Raw genomic sequence first — 13,888 nt, 5'->3', positions numbered from 1 at the left:
CTTTTTGCTTACTGAGGGATCTTGCATCTTTCTAAACTTTGATTGGATGATTTGGCAGATGTTGTTGAAGGTGGCTTCCTTTGAAGCAGATGAATGGTCATTTTGGTAGGCTCTAAGGCAATGGTCTTTCTCATCCAATAGAGTCTGAATCTTATTGTTTTCATCAAGCCTGTCCTGGTGCTTATGGGTGGTGGGCCCCAGATGTTCTAGGGTGGTAGAGTGCACCAGGTCCCTGAAGGCTATCGAGTCATTCTCCACACTGTGAGGAAAACATTTAAGACCATCTATCTGGCAGTCCAAATCTTCTGAGAGGTTTTGCCTCACAGTATCCATTTTGAGTCTTAAGATAATTTTTCCCCCTGGGGTGTCTCTTGGGCTGAATATGGATGTTGAGGTTTGAGACAACGGGTCTATGGTCGATTCAATAATCTGCTCCACATATGGCTTTGGTCACTCTGGCATCTTTCCTTCTGACAATATGCAGTCAATTAGATGCCAGTGCTTAAAGCGAAGGTGGATCCAGGATATCTTGTTTCTGTTTGGCAGATGGAATACAATGTTGGTAATGAGGAGGTCATGCACTGCACACGTCTTCAGCAGAAGAAGGCCATTACTATTGCTGCTACCAACTCCGTTTCTCCCTATAACGCCCTCCCAGGTCTGATGGCGTGTGCCAACTCTGGTGTTGAAATCACCGAGGATGATGAGTTTGTCTGATCTTGGCCCTGCAGCAATCAAAGATACTAGCTTTTCATAAAATTTATCTTTCACCTCTTCAGGATTGTCATCATAGTGCAAAGGCACTGATAACGGTGGAATGATTTGAGGGAAAGTCACAACATCACAAGTCAGTCGTTTGTGCCTTTTGGGAGGCTGGCAAGTTTGGGGACTAGGTTGGACTTGATAGCAAACCCGACTCCTACTTCACAACGCTCTTCGCCACTGCGACCACTCCAAAAGAAGGTGCATCCAGCTCCAGCTTCTGTAATTTGCCCTTCATCAGCTAGATGAGTCTCACTTAATGCTGCTATGTGGATGTATCTGGCAAATTCTCTCCCAACCAGGGTTGTTCAACCCTGGTTGGGAGAGAATTTGCCAGATACATCCACATAGCAGCATTAAGTGAGACTCATCTAGCTGATGAAGGGCAAATTACAGAAGCTGGAGCTGGATGCACCTTCTTTTGGAGTGAGACTCATCTCTCTGGTCTGTCTGCTCTGGCATAGTTCATGAGTGTTCGTATGTTCTACATGTCGATAGTAAGTGGTGTTACCTTTGTCTTCTTTACACCTACGGTTCAACCACTGTAATGGGATCCCCTGTTAGTTGTGGTACCCTGGCCAGACAATGTTTAGGACACCTTTTCTAGCCCCTTCCTCATGCCATGGAGTTGAGTTGCTCAGTCGCTCAGGGGGCTGCCAAAGTCCACCTCTGCTTCAATCCGGTGAAAGACGACTCTATGACCTGAGCCACCTGTGTACAGTGTTGTGTCTCCAACTTCCAGTGTATCTGCACCTGCTGCATTGTCGCTCCCACAATGCCACAGGACTTGAAGGCTGTTTGATGAATGAATTGGTGGGTGATGTTATGGCTTACATATAAAATAGTTTATTGTGAGGGAGAGTTGTGCTGCATCAACCTTACTCTCTTGTCCAGGCATATCTCAATCCAGAGGTAAGGCTGGAGATGATTGGATGCAGTGGATGACCTTGGTACCCTGGGTGCCTGACCACTCTTAGTGCTCCACATCCCAGGAGGCTATCGAAGAGCAGGAGGAGGAAGATGAGGCAGAGCCTGCGGCCAGTGGAAGTGAAGCATTCTTTCACACTGCTCCTGTGCGAGGCTTCTTTGAGGTCACACCGATGAGTCATGGGGGTACGATAGGTAGAGAATTTCTCCTTTGCAGCTGGGTACTCTTTCACTCCCTTTGTCACTCAACCACCTCATTCTCCATTGCTGCCAGGTAGAGGGGGACTCCCCAAGGGGAATACCATCTTGCAAGAGATCTCCCAGCCTTGTCTGGCGAGGAAAGGAGAGAGAAAAATCTAAAGAGAAAAATACCTCCTCTGTGCTCGTCACAAACTCTGGACAATCTCTCTACTATGTGGTCTTGTTTGGAACCTTTGATATAAATCACAAAGCTATTTGAGTGAAGTCTCAGGCCATCAGCCTGACAATAGAAAGCACTTGCTTCCCTCCCTAAACTTCTCAACCTCTCTACCTCTCTTTCCTCCTTAAGACATTCCTTAAAACCTACCTCTTTGACCAAACTTTTCATCATCTGCCCTAATATTGTGACAATACAGCAAAGACTTGTCTCGAATACTTGGGCTGATTTGCCAATCCAGCACCCAGCATCGCTTCAGGCAGAGACTGATTCCTGTCCTCCCTGACACATGACCGCCAACAGACGGCCTAGGTCGTAGCACGTAAAAAACACATCCTACCATCCATGGCATGGCACCAACATAAAAAGCATTTTCACTTCTTATTCTCATGTTAAATAGTTATATCATGTGTAGTGTTTGATTTTGCTGGGTTTGATTGCATTAGTCTGTCCAATTATCTGTGTTCACTGCGCTTGATTGCTTAAGCCTATGGGTGGAGCTGAAGGCCGTAATTTTATGCCTCCCCAAAGGGTGGAAAGGTGGTAGGGGGGCGTAAAGTGGAGCAGGAGGCTCGGGGAGCGCTTCCCGACCTGCTCCCACCTCCGCCACCATTTTATGCAGGGCAGCGGAGGCGAAAAATGGCCCATCCTCCCCAGGCCAATCAAGGCCCTTAAATGGCCACTTAATGGCCACTTAAGGGCCTCCATCCACTGCCACGGGGATTTTACCTGTGTCAAGCAGGTGCCCCAGGCCCGAGAAAAGCCGCCTGTTAAAAGCAGATGGCTTGCTGACGGCCTGGGGGGTGGGGGGGGCCCTCATGATGGATCACCCTGTGCCTGAAGGAGGGCCACCCACGGTGCCCCAGCCACCCCCATCACCCAACACGCACCCCCACCCCCGTCCGCCCAATTGACCACCGTTGCGTCACTGGGGCCTGACCGATCACCCCCGGCGAGGCAACAAAGACTTATCTGCGTTCTGGAGATCCCCCACATCTTCCTCACGAAGCTGGGCTGCAGTCACAGCAGTCGCCACTGTTCCCGGTGACACTGTTGGGACAGAGAGCTGCTGGCCCGCTGATTGGCCGCAGCTCGATTAGGTGGGACTTCCTGCTGCAAGCGGGTTGAAGTCCTGCCTCAGAACACTGTAAGGCTGGGGACCCGCAAAATGCGGGTCGGATCCCCAGGCCAGGCAGAAGCAGGTTCGCCACCGACTTTTCAGTCAGTGAACAGCTCCCGTCCACTGGCAAAATCCCAGCCGAAGAGTTTGAAACTGAAACTGAAAAAAAGACAGAAACTGTTCTGAGATGACATTGTGCTGTGATCTTGTAAGATAATTTAAAGTGTTGTAAATAAACTAGTCGATGATTGAATACATTGCTCTGAGATAAATCAGATATACATAGTAGATCCAGCAACCCGGCAGAAACATAACATCATGCACATTTCAAAAACATGCAATGCTGCAGTTCTGTAATGCAACACGACAGATACTAAGAGTAATGGCAATACTGGAAAAGTCAGTCCATTGGCTCAGTGTGTTTGTGTTCAGCTCTGTGAGTCCACACTTAGTAAGATCTGTACTGATAGGATGTGTGATGATTACCCTAACTGGGAGTTAGTATGGGGTGGGAGTAAGAAGCCTAGTCAACCACATAGTACCCCTCCAGTCCATTAGTACCTTCCCCAAGTGGCTATTACTGAGTCTGCGACCTAGGCAATAATTGCTCTTCAGTAATGGAGTCATTGCAGATAAAAATTCCAACATCCGCATTTATTTACCTTCTAATGAAAGCGATCAGAAGCTGAAACACATGCCCATTTCTTCTTCCACCCCATGTACTGCTTAACCTGGGGATATGGAGTGAAATTGACAGCATGATCATGACAATTTCTACCAGAATTCAGTCAATGTGGCATAGACAGGGAATTGATAGCAGGCACCTACCTGGATGGTTGTGTTCCACACCAGTGGTTTGTTCAACAAACCAACCTCTCCAAGGAACCCTCACACTGTATTTTGATGCTCTCTACCCCTTTGATCGCTTATTGGGGAGGAGAAATATCTTACAGAATGCAGAATAAAGAACAAAGCAAAGAGAGAAGCAGAGAAAATGTGCTGACCTACCACACTCACTGCTAATTGGTGACAGATGGGCATGGCCAGCAGACCAACAGTGGCACAACTGCTTGTTATCTTTTCCTGTTGCCAACGTGTTGCAGCTTCTCGCCAAGTGAGACTGAAATGCTGGTCATGCATCTCTGGCTGGCTGTGATGTAAGAAAACATCTTGCAACATTTTTCAGTGAGGAGGAAGGCGGCATGTCGAAATCATGCAGAAATATAATTTACCAAAAGGAGATTTGGGCAATGTCGAACTCAACGGGAGGTTGTGGGGGGGGAGCAATATTTAGTGTGTGATCCAGCCACAGACATCTGGATAAAATGTGCTGTTGCCATAGCATTTATGGATGCACAGCCTTGTTTAATTTATTTTTGATTTTGCGATTGGAGGTGACACTGAGGGGGTGAAATTGGACATGGAGGGACACAAAATGGTTATACAACATGCCCAATATTGAGTTCTACTGAAGTCAACCAAACTGAATATTGGGTGCAGTTCTTAACAGGCAGCCAATGCAATATCACCCGTCTTGCACTACTGCCCAACACCAATTTCTACTACTGTGTGTGTATTGGTTCCTACATGTTTTGCATTCATGGCTCTCCCATGTTGTTGTTTACTTAAATGTAATGACCCACCCATGCAATGAAATATGGAACAGACTTAGACTGATGAGAAATAGAAATCTGTTCAGTGTTTTTGGCAATGGCGAGCTCCACCATTGACCTCTCAAGTCATCAACTAGGCCGAATAGCTTGCAGTGACATCAGTGGTTTAGCAACAGTGAGCTATGGATCCCAACACAATTGGTTGGAAAGTGTTGTGCCAGCTTCCACAGCTTTTGCCTCTTACCATTTCTCTTAAATGGAACACCAGGAATATGGGTCAGCATTAGATTTTTGCAAAATCAAACAGTGAGTTAATGGTGCTTGAATGTCCGCCTGCATTGGGATATAAACTTGTAAAGTACAAGGTAGTGAAGGAGGTATCTTAACAAGGGCAGGGCACCATTACTGTGACAAGTACTCTGTAGTTTCATTTCTCCACCAGTAGAAACCCTTTGCAGAAAAAGTGAAGAGTGAAGCAGCTCCCAAACTTCTGTGAATGTTGTTTGGAAAGCGACCATTGGAAAGCGCACATGACATGACTCATCATTCAGTTACCCTGACACTTAGCCAAACAAAATAGGAATAGAGGCACAGAAGTTGGCCATTTAGCCCCTTGAGCCTGTTCCAGCATTCAATGAGATCATGGCTGATCTGAAATCCCCCACTGTTCTATAGAATAATATGTTGACACAAAGGGCTGTTTCATTGCCTTCCATAATAATAAATTATCAGCATCTGTGGATAAAGTAAAGGCACTGGACCTCAACGATGATACATACACAATAACTATGCAAACTTAGAATCATATGATCTTACAGCACAGAAAGAGGCCATTTAGCCCATTGTACCTGTGCTGGCTCTTTGAAAATGCTATCTAATTAGTGCCATACCCTGATTTTTCCCCATTGCCCTATAATTTTTTTTCTTTTTACATATATATCCAATTCCTTTTTGAAAGTTGTGATTAAATCTGCTTCCACTGCCCTTTGAGGCAAAGCATTCCAATTCATAACAACTAGCTGCGTAAAAAGATTTCTCTTCATCTGCCCCTTGTTCTCTTGCCAATTATCTTAAATCTGTGTCCTCTGGTTATTGACCGTCCTGCAAATGGAAACAGTTTCCCCCAATCTACTTTAAAATTCTACCATTTAGTTTATATTGTCTCTTATCATTATTCCTCACAAAATGCATCACTTCACACGTCTCTGGATTAAATTTAATCAGCCATGTACCTGCCCATTTCATCAGTCTATGTCCTCCTGAAAAGACTGCTACTATCATCCTCACTGCTTACTACACTTCCAACTTTTGTGTCATCTGCATCATCTTTAAATGGTGTCCTGTATATCCATGTCCAGGTCATTAATATTTATCAATAAGGGCAGTGGTCCTAATACCGACCCCTGTGGAACACCACTGTAGGTTTCCCTCCAGATTGAAAAATAACTGCTCACCACTACTCTCTGCTTTCTGTCTCATAGAAAATTTTGTATCCATGCTGTCACTGCCTCTTTAATCCCATTGGCTTCAAATGTGATAACTAATCTATTAATTGGCACTTTATCATTGGCCTCAAAGTCTGTATGCACAATATCAACTGTATTACGCTCATCAACCCTCTCTGTTACTTCTTCAGCAACAACAACAACTTGTATTTATAAGAGATCCCAAGGCACTTCATAGGAGCGTTATCAAACAAAATTTGACATCGAGCCACATGAGATATCAGGAAAAGACATCAAATGATTGGCCAAAGAGGTGTGTTTTAAGAAGCGTCTTAAAGGAAGAGAAAGAGGTAGAGAAGCAGAGAGGTTTAGGGAGGGAAGTCCAGAGCTTAGGGCCTAAAAACTGGAGGCACTGCTACCAATGGTGGAGTCATGAAAATTGGGGATGCGCAGGAGGCCAGAATTAGAGGAGTGCAAATATCTTGGAGGGCTGTAGGGATTGAGGAGACTGCAGAGATAGGGAAGGGTGAGGACATAGAGGGATTTGAAAACAAGGATGAGAATTTTAAATTTGAGGTGTTGCCATTCCAATGTAGGCTCAATACCTCAGCCATGCCCTCTACCTCCATAAGCAAGGCCCATTGTTTGGTTCCCTATTTTCTGGCCTGCTGGTATGTTACAACCAGGTGAGAAATGTGTCTAGGGGTCTTTTACTGTCTTTACCTGGTCTTATGTAACAGGGTTTTATTGTTAAACACATTGTGTTTTGAGCTCCCCCTTTTGTGAATCCTTGTTCACAGCTTTCCAATTATAAGACAAAGAAACCAATTCACACAGGTTTTCTGAGGTTTAAAGAAGAAAGATGAAATGTTATTAAAACTTAAACTTAAACTCTAATACAGTTAACACGTACAGATATACGACACGCCCACGCTAGCATGCACACACGATACAACATGCAAATAGGGACAGAAAAGCGGAGAGGAAAATATAGTAGAGAGGTGTTTGAGGCAATATCAGAAGAGTTTCTTGTTTACTATGCTTCAAGCTTACTTGATTGTAGGTAGTCTTTCTGTTCGTCGGGGCCCAGTGTTCTTCTTAAACCTTGGTCACGGAGGAGACTTTTCTCTCTTTGAGGTTCACGTGTTTTCACAAGATTCAGTTCCGTGGGAAAGAGATGGAGGCAGGCTGGACTGGAGAGGAGGTTCTGTTCCAACTGGGAGCACATGGCTTTCTGATTTCAAATTCCCTGTTTTTCCAATTTAAAACTCCCCTAGTTGGCCAGCAGTCAAGTGACCAACTGGTTTGACCAGGTCCCTTCTGTGTATTGGGGCAAGGACCATTTCCTCATTGTTCCAACACTGTCTGTTACTATGCAAAATATCTTTCCAGTCAAGAGCTTGCAATTTTAAATTTTACTGTTCATGTGGAGAAATAATGTGTGCCTCAGCCTTGCCTGATAGGTATTTAAGTGTAGTCCATCTTTCATATAAACTGAGACCCCCATCTACCCTTTCAGATAGATACAAAAATTTCCATGGCATTATTCAAAGAAGAGTTCTCTACCGGTGTCCTGGCCAACATTTATCACTCAACCAATCACCAAAATGGATTAAGTCATTATCTTTATTACTATTTGTGAAATTTTTCCCGTGCAGAAATTGTTTATCTCATTCCAACAATGACTACACTTCAAAAGTACTTCACTGGCTGTTAAAAGCTTTGGGATGTCTTGCAATTGATGCAATTTCCTTTTATATTTCATGTTATCATTAAGCACATTTAATTTCGCAATTGCTGAAATATGCCTTTCAAGATCTTGAAACAAATTTATGTGCAACTGAAGCAAGGGTGCCCACAAACTTCCTGTTCTGAAGACACAACTTACTATGCCTCCTAGTATCATCTGCAAACTTAGATACACAACTCCCTGTTCCTTCAGCCAAGTCACTGATATATGGGCTGGATTTTAAGGAGCCCTCGACGTCGGGATTCGTGGCGGTAGGGGTGGGGGGCGAAGGTGTTCCTGAAGATGGCCCTGGATGAGGCGCACCACAGACCTTGATGCCGGCAAGGCCCAGCCCGATATTGCCGACAGCGGCGAGGCCTCGTGGCGGATCCTTGCCGCTTGGCGACGGGACTGAAAATTAAATAAAAAATAAATTAAAATACCTGAATTTATTATTCTCCCATCGCCTCCTGATCTCCAGCCGTGATCTTCACCCTGGCGGGCCACACTGCCGCGCCTTCGGATCCCCACCCGGGGAAATGAGGTGCAACACTGGTGGGGAGGGGGGAGGGGAGGAGGAGGTAGGTTTCTCAATGCAGGCAGGGGGAGGGGATGGGTTAAATTAACATTGTGGGTGTTAGAGATGGGGGGAAGGGTTATAGTTTAAAGTTTGTGCGGTTGGTGGGAGGAGAGGTCAGATGGTAAAGGTGTTTTGGGGGGGAGGGCAAATAATTCATTTAATTGTTATTGGGGGGCTGGGATAGGGGCAAAAGAGATGTATTTATTTAATTTCATTTAATCTTTCTTTAAATATTTAAATCTGCCAGTAGGCTAACAGCCCTTTAAAAATGGCATCAGCGTCTGCGCACAGGCAGCGGCCGCCCCGGCTATTTAAATGAGCTGCTGCACTTGGACACATGGCGGCTCTTTGGCGAGTGGCCTGCATGGGCAAGTCGCCATTTTTCTTGCCCACCGCCAATTACAGGCTTATAAAATTCAGCCCATATAGTGAAAAGCTGAGGTCCCTATACAGATCCCTGATGAACACCACTTGTCATGTCCCGCCAATCAGAGTATATTCCCTTTATTGCTACCCTCTATCTCCTATCTCCCAACCAATTAACAACCCATGTTATAAGGTTACTTCTAATTCTGTCTGCCTTTACTTCTGCTTATAATCACTCGTGCAGAAATGTATCATTTAGTTTCTGAGAGCCAATATAAACAATGTAAATTAACACTCCCCTATCATAAATACACTTCTGCCGTCCTGTTAGCTGTCATGTCCCAAAGTGCTTTATAAAAAAGAAAGGAAAGACTTACATTTATCCAGCACTTCTACCATCTCAGATCTTCCCAAAGTACTTTGGATGTTGTAACGTAGAGAAACACAGAATTTTCACACAGCAAATTCCTACAAACAGTAATAAGATAATGATGACATAATCTGTTTCAGGGATGATTGTTGAGAGAGAAATGCCAAACAGGACTCTGAGAAAACTCCCCTGTTTTTCCTGTAAATAATGCCATGAGATCTTTAACAGCCATCTGAGAGAAAGAAAATTAAGCCTCTTTTTAACATCTCATCTGAAGGATGGCACCTCCAACAGTGCAGTGCTCCCTCAGTACTGAAGTGTCAGCCTAGATATTGTGCTCAGGTCTCCGGAATGGAACTATGAACCATAGCTATCTGACTCAGAGCCACAGCTGATACCTATGAAGCCAATGAAGGGGAAAGAAGCAAGAAACTGCATTCTTTCTGAATAGACTTACTTCTTAGGGCGTGCTTAGTGGTTATCAGATGATCGAACTGGATATTCATCAACGAGGAGTTCAGCAGTGAAACTGGTCACATTCAGGCACACCGCAACCGAGAGAAAAGCAGCATAAGTAAAGCCAGCACTGTATCTTCCCTGTGCGACAGAAATAACCCTGAGAAAATGTCTAGGCTCATTTAACAATGAGATGGATTGCAGCACTTAAATCACTGAGCTGATTGAAAAGCCAAGATAGATTCTCAACAGATCCTATAATAAGTGGATTCCAAGTGATTACCTTTTCCAATATAATATGGTAGGGTTTTTGTTTCTTAGCGTTTCAACAGGAAAGCATATCTTCTGCTATTGCCTCAGGAAATGCAACGCATCAAACTCCTTGAGTCTGTCAAAACTGCTGCAGTTTTGTAAACTCCCAGTCACTGCCTCCACACATACAGCGACCCTTCCTCATCCTTAGTCCCTGATCGTCTGAGCAATGAGCGCACACAGATGTTCAGAACATAAAGAGAAGTAGGTGGAAGGAAATCTCTAGGGACTTTTTATGCAACAACAAAAAAAACTAAACTCTCCAAGCCAAGAAAGATCCATTTCCATCCAGCCAGTTACTGTAAAACAGATGGCTTTCAGAAGGGTCTCATTTTTACAAATTACCTATTGGAAATATTTCAGCTGGCAGAACGGTAAAGCAAGATTTCCGTTGAAATAACCCATGCCTTTTAAAATTTCAGGACTTCCCAAAGCCCTTTATAGCCAATAAAGTACCTCTGAGGCGTAGACACTGTTGTAATGAAGGGAAACATGGCAGTCAAATTATACACAGTTATGTAATAAAAAGACCAGGTCATTTGTTTTTTCAGGTGTTTGAGGGCGAGCTTTTGACCAGGAAACTCCCCTAGCTTTTCTTTGAATGGTGGCATTATGTGCATTTGAGAGGGTGGAGGGAACCTCAGTTTAACATCCAAAATAAGGTGCCTCTGACCATGCAGCAATCCCTCAGTATTGCAGTTAAGTGGCAGCCTGGATTTTGTGCTCAAGTCTGGAGTGCAAGCTGAACTCACAACCTTCTGACTCAGCAACAACAACTTGCATTTATATAGCACCTTTAATGTGATAAAATATCCAGGGCACATCACTGGTGTGTTATCAAACAAAATTTGAGACACAGCCAAATAAGGAGATATAAGGGCAGGTGAGAAAAAGCTTTGCCAAAGAGGTAGGTTTCAAGGAGTGTCTTAAAGGAGGAAAGAGAGGTAGAGAGGTGGAGAGGTTTAGGGAGGGAATTCCAGAGTTTAGGGCCTAGGCAGCTGATGGCACACCCGCCAATGTGAAGCAATTAAAATCAGGGATGTGAAAGAGGCTGGATTTGGAGCAGCACAGAGATCTTGGAGGGTTGTAGGGCCGGAGGAGATTACTGAGATAAGGAAGGGTGAGGTCATTGGGGATTTGAAAACAAAGACGAGAATTTTAAAATCAATGGGTTACTCAACCAGGAACTAATGTAGGTCAGTGGCACAGGGGCAATGGGTAAACAGGACTTGTTGCGAATTAGGATGCTGGCAGCAGAGATTTGGATGACCTCAGATTTGCAGAGAGTAGAACATGGGAGATGGTCAGCAATGCACGGGAATAGTCAAGTTAAGTAGCAACAAAGGCATGGATGAAAGTTTTAACAGCAGATGAGTAGAGGCAAAGGGGTACTTGAGCAATGTTACAGAGATGAAAGTAATCAATCTTGGTGATGGAGCAGATATATGTTTGGAAGCTCACCTCAGGGTCAAGTGCGATACCAAAGTCGAGGACTGCCTGGTTCAGCCTCAGACTGATGACAGAAAGAAGGATGGATTTGGTGGCCAGGGAATGAAGTTTGTGTTGGGGACTAAAAACAATGGCTTCGGTCTTCCCAATATTTAGTTGGAGGATATTTATGCTAATCCAGAATTGGATGTCTGATAAGCAATGTGATAAATTAGAAACAGTGGCATTGTCGATAGAGGTAGTGGTGAGCACAGCATACATGTGGAACCTGACATAGTGCTTTCAGATGATGACGCTGAGGGGCAGCAGGTAGGTAAGAAATAGGAAGAGGCCAAAGACGGACCTCGAGGGACTCCAGAGGTAACAGGGCAGGAGCAGGAAGACAAGCCATTGCAAGTGATTCTTTGGCGACAACTCGATCGATAAGAATGGAAAAGCAAAATACTGCAGATGCTGGTAATTTGAAATAAAAACAGAAAATGCTGTGAATGCTCAGCAGATCAGGCAGCATCTGTGGAGACAGAAACACAGTTAATGTTTCAGGTTAGTGACCTTTCATCAGAATGATGAAAGGCCATAGATAAGAATGGAACAAGACGAGTGCAGTCCCACCCAGCTGAGGTGAGAGTGCAGGCGCTGAGCTATGGCTGACACATGAAATTATTACTATTATGCTTGCTCGTTTTCAGCTAACCCTGCCTGTCCCTTTAAGGCCACTGCTTGGTCATACCCAAAATATTCCACTCCCTAATGCATTTCCTTTATTCCCCCTCCCCAATCTTCAGTTTCATCAGAAAGGTCACAGACCTGAAACGTTAACTTTGCTTCTCTCTCCACAGATGCTGCCAGACCTGTTGAGTGTTTCCAGCACTTTTTGCTTTTGTTTCAGATTTCCAGCATCTGCAGTATTTTGCATCTTTTTCAGTTTCCATCATCCCCTGTTTGAGAAGACAAACAGGTGAACAGTACCCAAGGACCAGGCAGTGGTGGTTTCCAATCAGCCATTCGACAGCTTGTCTGAATCAGTGCCACACAGATTGACAACTCCCACCCCACCACAGTGGTGCAGTGGTAATCTTACTGAACTGATAATCCAGAGGGCCAAGTTAATGCCCTGAGGACACAGGTTCAATTCCCACCATGGCAGTTGGTGGAACCTAAATTCGATTAATTCATAAAAAAGCTGGAAATGGTGCTATCATTGACTGTCATAGGCGCAATGATTTTCTTTTGGGTAAGGAAAATCTGCTGTCCTTACCTGGTCTAGCCTAATGTGACTCCAGACCCACAGCAATGAGGTTGACTCTTAACTGCCCTCTGAAGTGACCGAGCAAGCCACTCAGTTGTCAAAGGCAATTATGGGTGGACAACAAATGCTGGCCTTGCTAGTGATGCCCACATCCCCTGAAAGAATAAAAAAAATGCATAAGGACACTGCCCCACCAGTGTGGGTCCTTAACTATTTTTGAAGCAGCTTACCATTGTTGTCTAGATCAACCAAGGAAGCACAGAATGAGAAAACAGTGCCTCAAGCTTGGCATTGTGCAATATGCACAATCATGGATCTAACCATCTATTAAACTACCTGAGTGAAAGTTTAATAACAATTCTCCATGATATCCTGAAAGCAATAGACAAATTTACACAATAGGTATTCATCCCCACAAGGCAAATATTTAACCCCAGCCATTTCCCCTTTACAGCTCAGAAACAGACCATTAGGCCCAATTGGTCCTGCTCCTTTATGCTCCACATGATAACACAGTCGGTTTTATCTACTCCCACCCCTCTTCATCCAACTTGATTAGCATAAACTTTTATTCCTTTCCCCCTCATATGTTTATATGCTTCCCTTTAAATGCTCTTTCCTCCATCACAACCTCACAGCATAGAATCTCTCATGCCCTGAGGAGTATTTGATTGTCTGAATCTTTAGTTATCCTTACATGCTTAGTAAGATTTACTTTGAATTAGTTATTATGCTATATGCAGAAGTTATAATCAGACTCTCTGATTTCTTGATTCAGTATAAATGTGGACCCAGAATACAGACACCGCCACAGTTGATAGTTCAAGGGAAGGTGCAGTGTCATAGAACGCTACAGCAGAGAAGGAGGCCATTTGGCCCATCATGCCTGTGTTGGCTCCTTGCTACAGCTGTCCTATTAGTCCCACTCAACCTGCTCTTTCCCCATAGCCCTGTAATTTTTTTCTCTTCAAGTACATATACAATTCCCTCTGAAAGTTACTTTTGAATCTGCTTCCACCACCCTTTCAGGCAGTGCATTACAGATCGTAACAACTTGCAGTGTAAAAAAATGTTTTCGCATGTCACCTCTGG

The 13,888-nt window shown here is 44.3% G+C and overlaps 1 protein-coding gene across 10 annotated transcripts in view; it reads right to left on the bottom strand.

Moving 5' to 3' along the window:
* Positions 1 to 10,267, bottom strand: part of zmp:0000001132 (alpha-(1,3)-fucosyltransferase 7) — a 56,705-nt gene extending 46,438 nt beyond the window's left edge. For 2 of the 10 annotated variants that reach the window (XM_068012732.1, XM_068012733.1), the window contains exons 1-3: positions 10,070 to 10,267; positions 9,788 to 9,927; positions 9,338 to 9,428 (exon numbers count right to left, since the gene is read on the bottom strand). The gene's annotated coding sequence lies outside the window, so the exon portion shown is untranslated. The other 8 variants (XM_068012738.1, XM_068012740.1, XM_068012731.1 and 5 more) reach the window with 7 other exon arrangements.
* Between the last annotated feature and the right edge of the window lie 3,621 nt (positions 10,268 to 13,888).

This window comes from Heterodontus francisci, chromosome 32, assembly GCF_036365525.1.
Source record: "Heterodontus francisci isolate sHetFra1 chromosome 32, sHetFra1.hap1, whole genome shotgun sequence".
Classification (NCBI taxonomy): Eukaryota; Metazoa; Chordata; class Chondrichthyes; order Heterodontiformes; family Heterodontidae; genus Heterodontus; species Heterodontus francisci.
The sequence above is the reverse complement of the archived record's forward strand: the minus strand, read 5'-3'. Positions and strand labels throughout refer to the sequence as shown.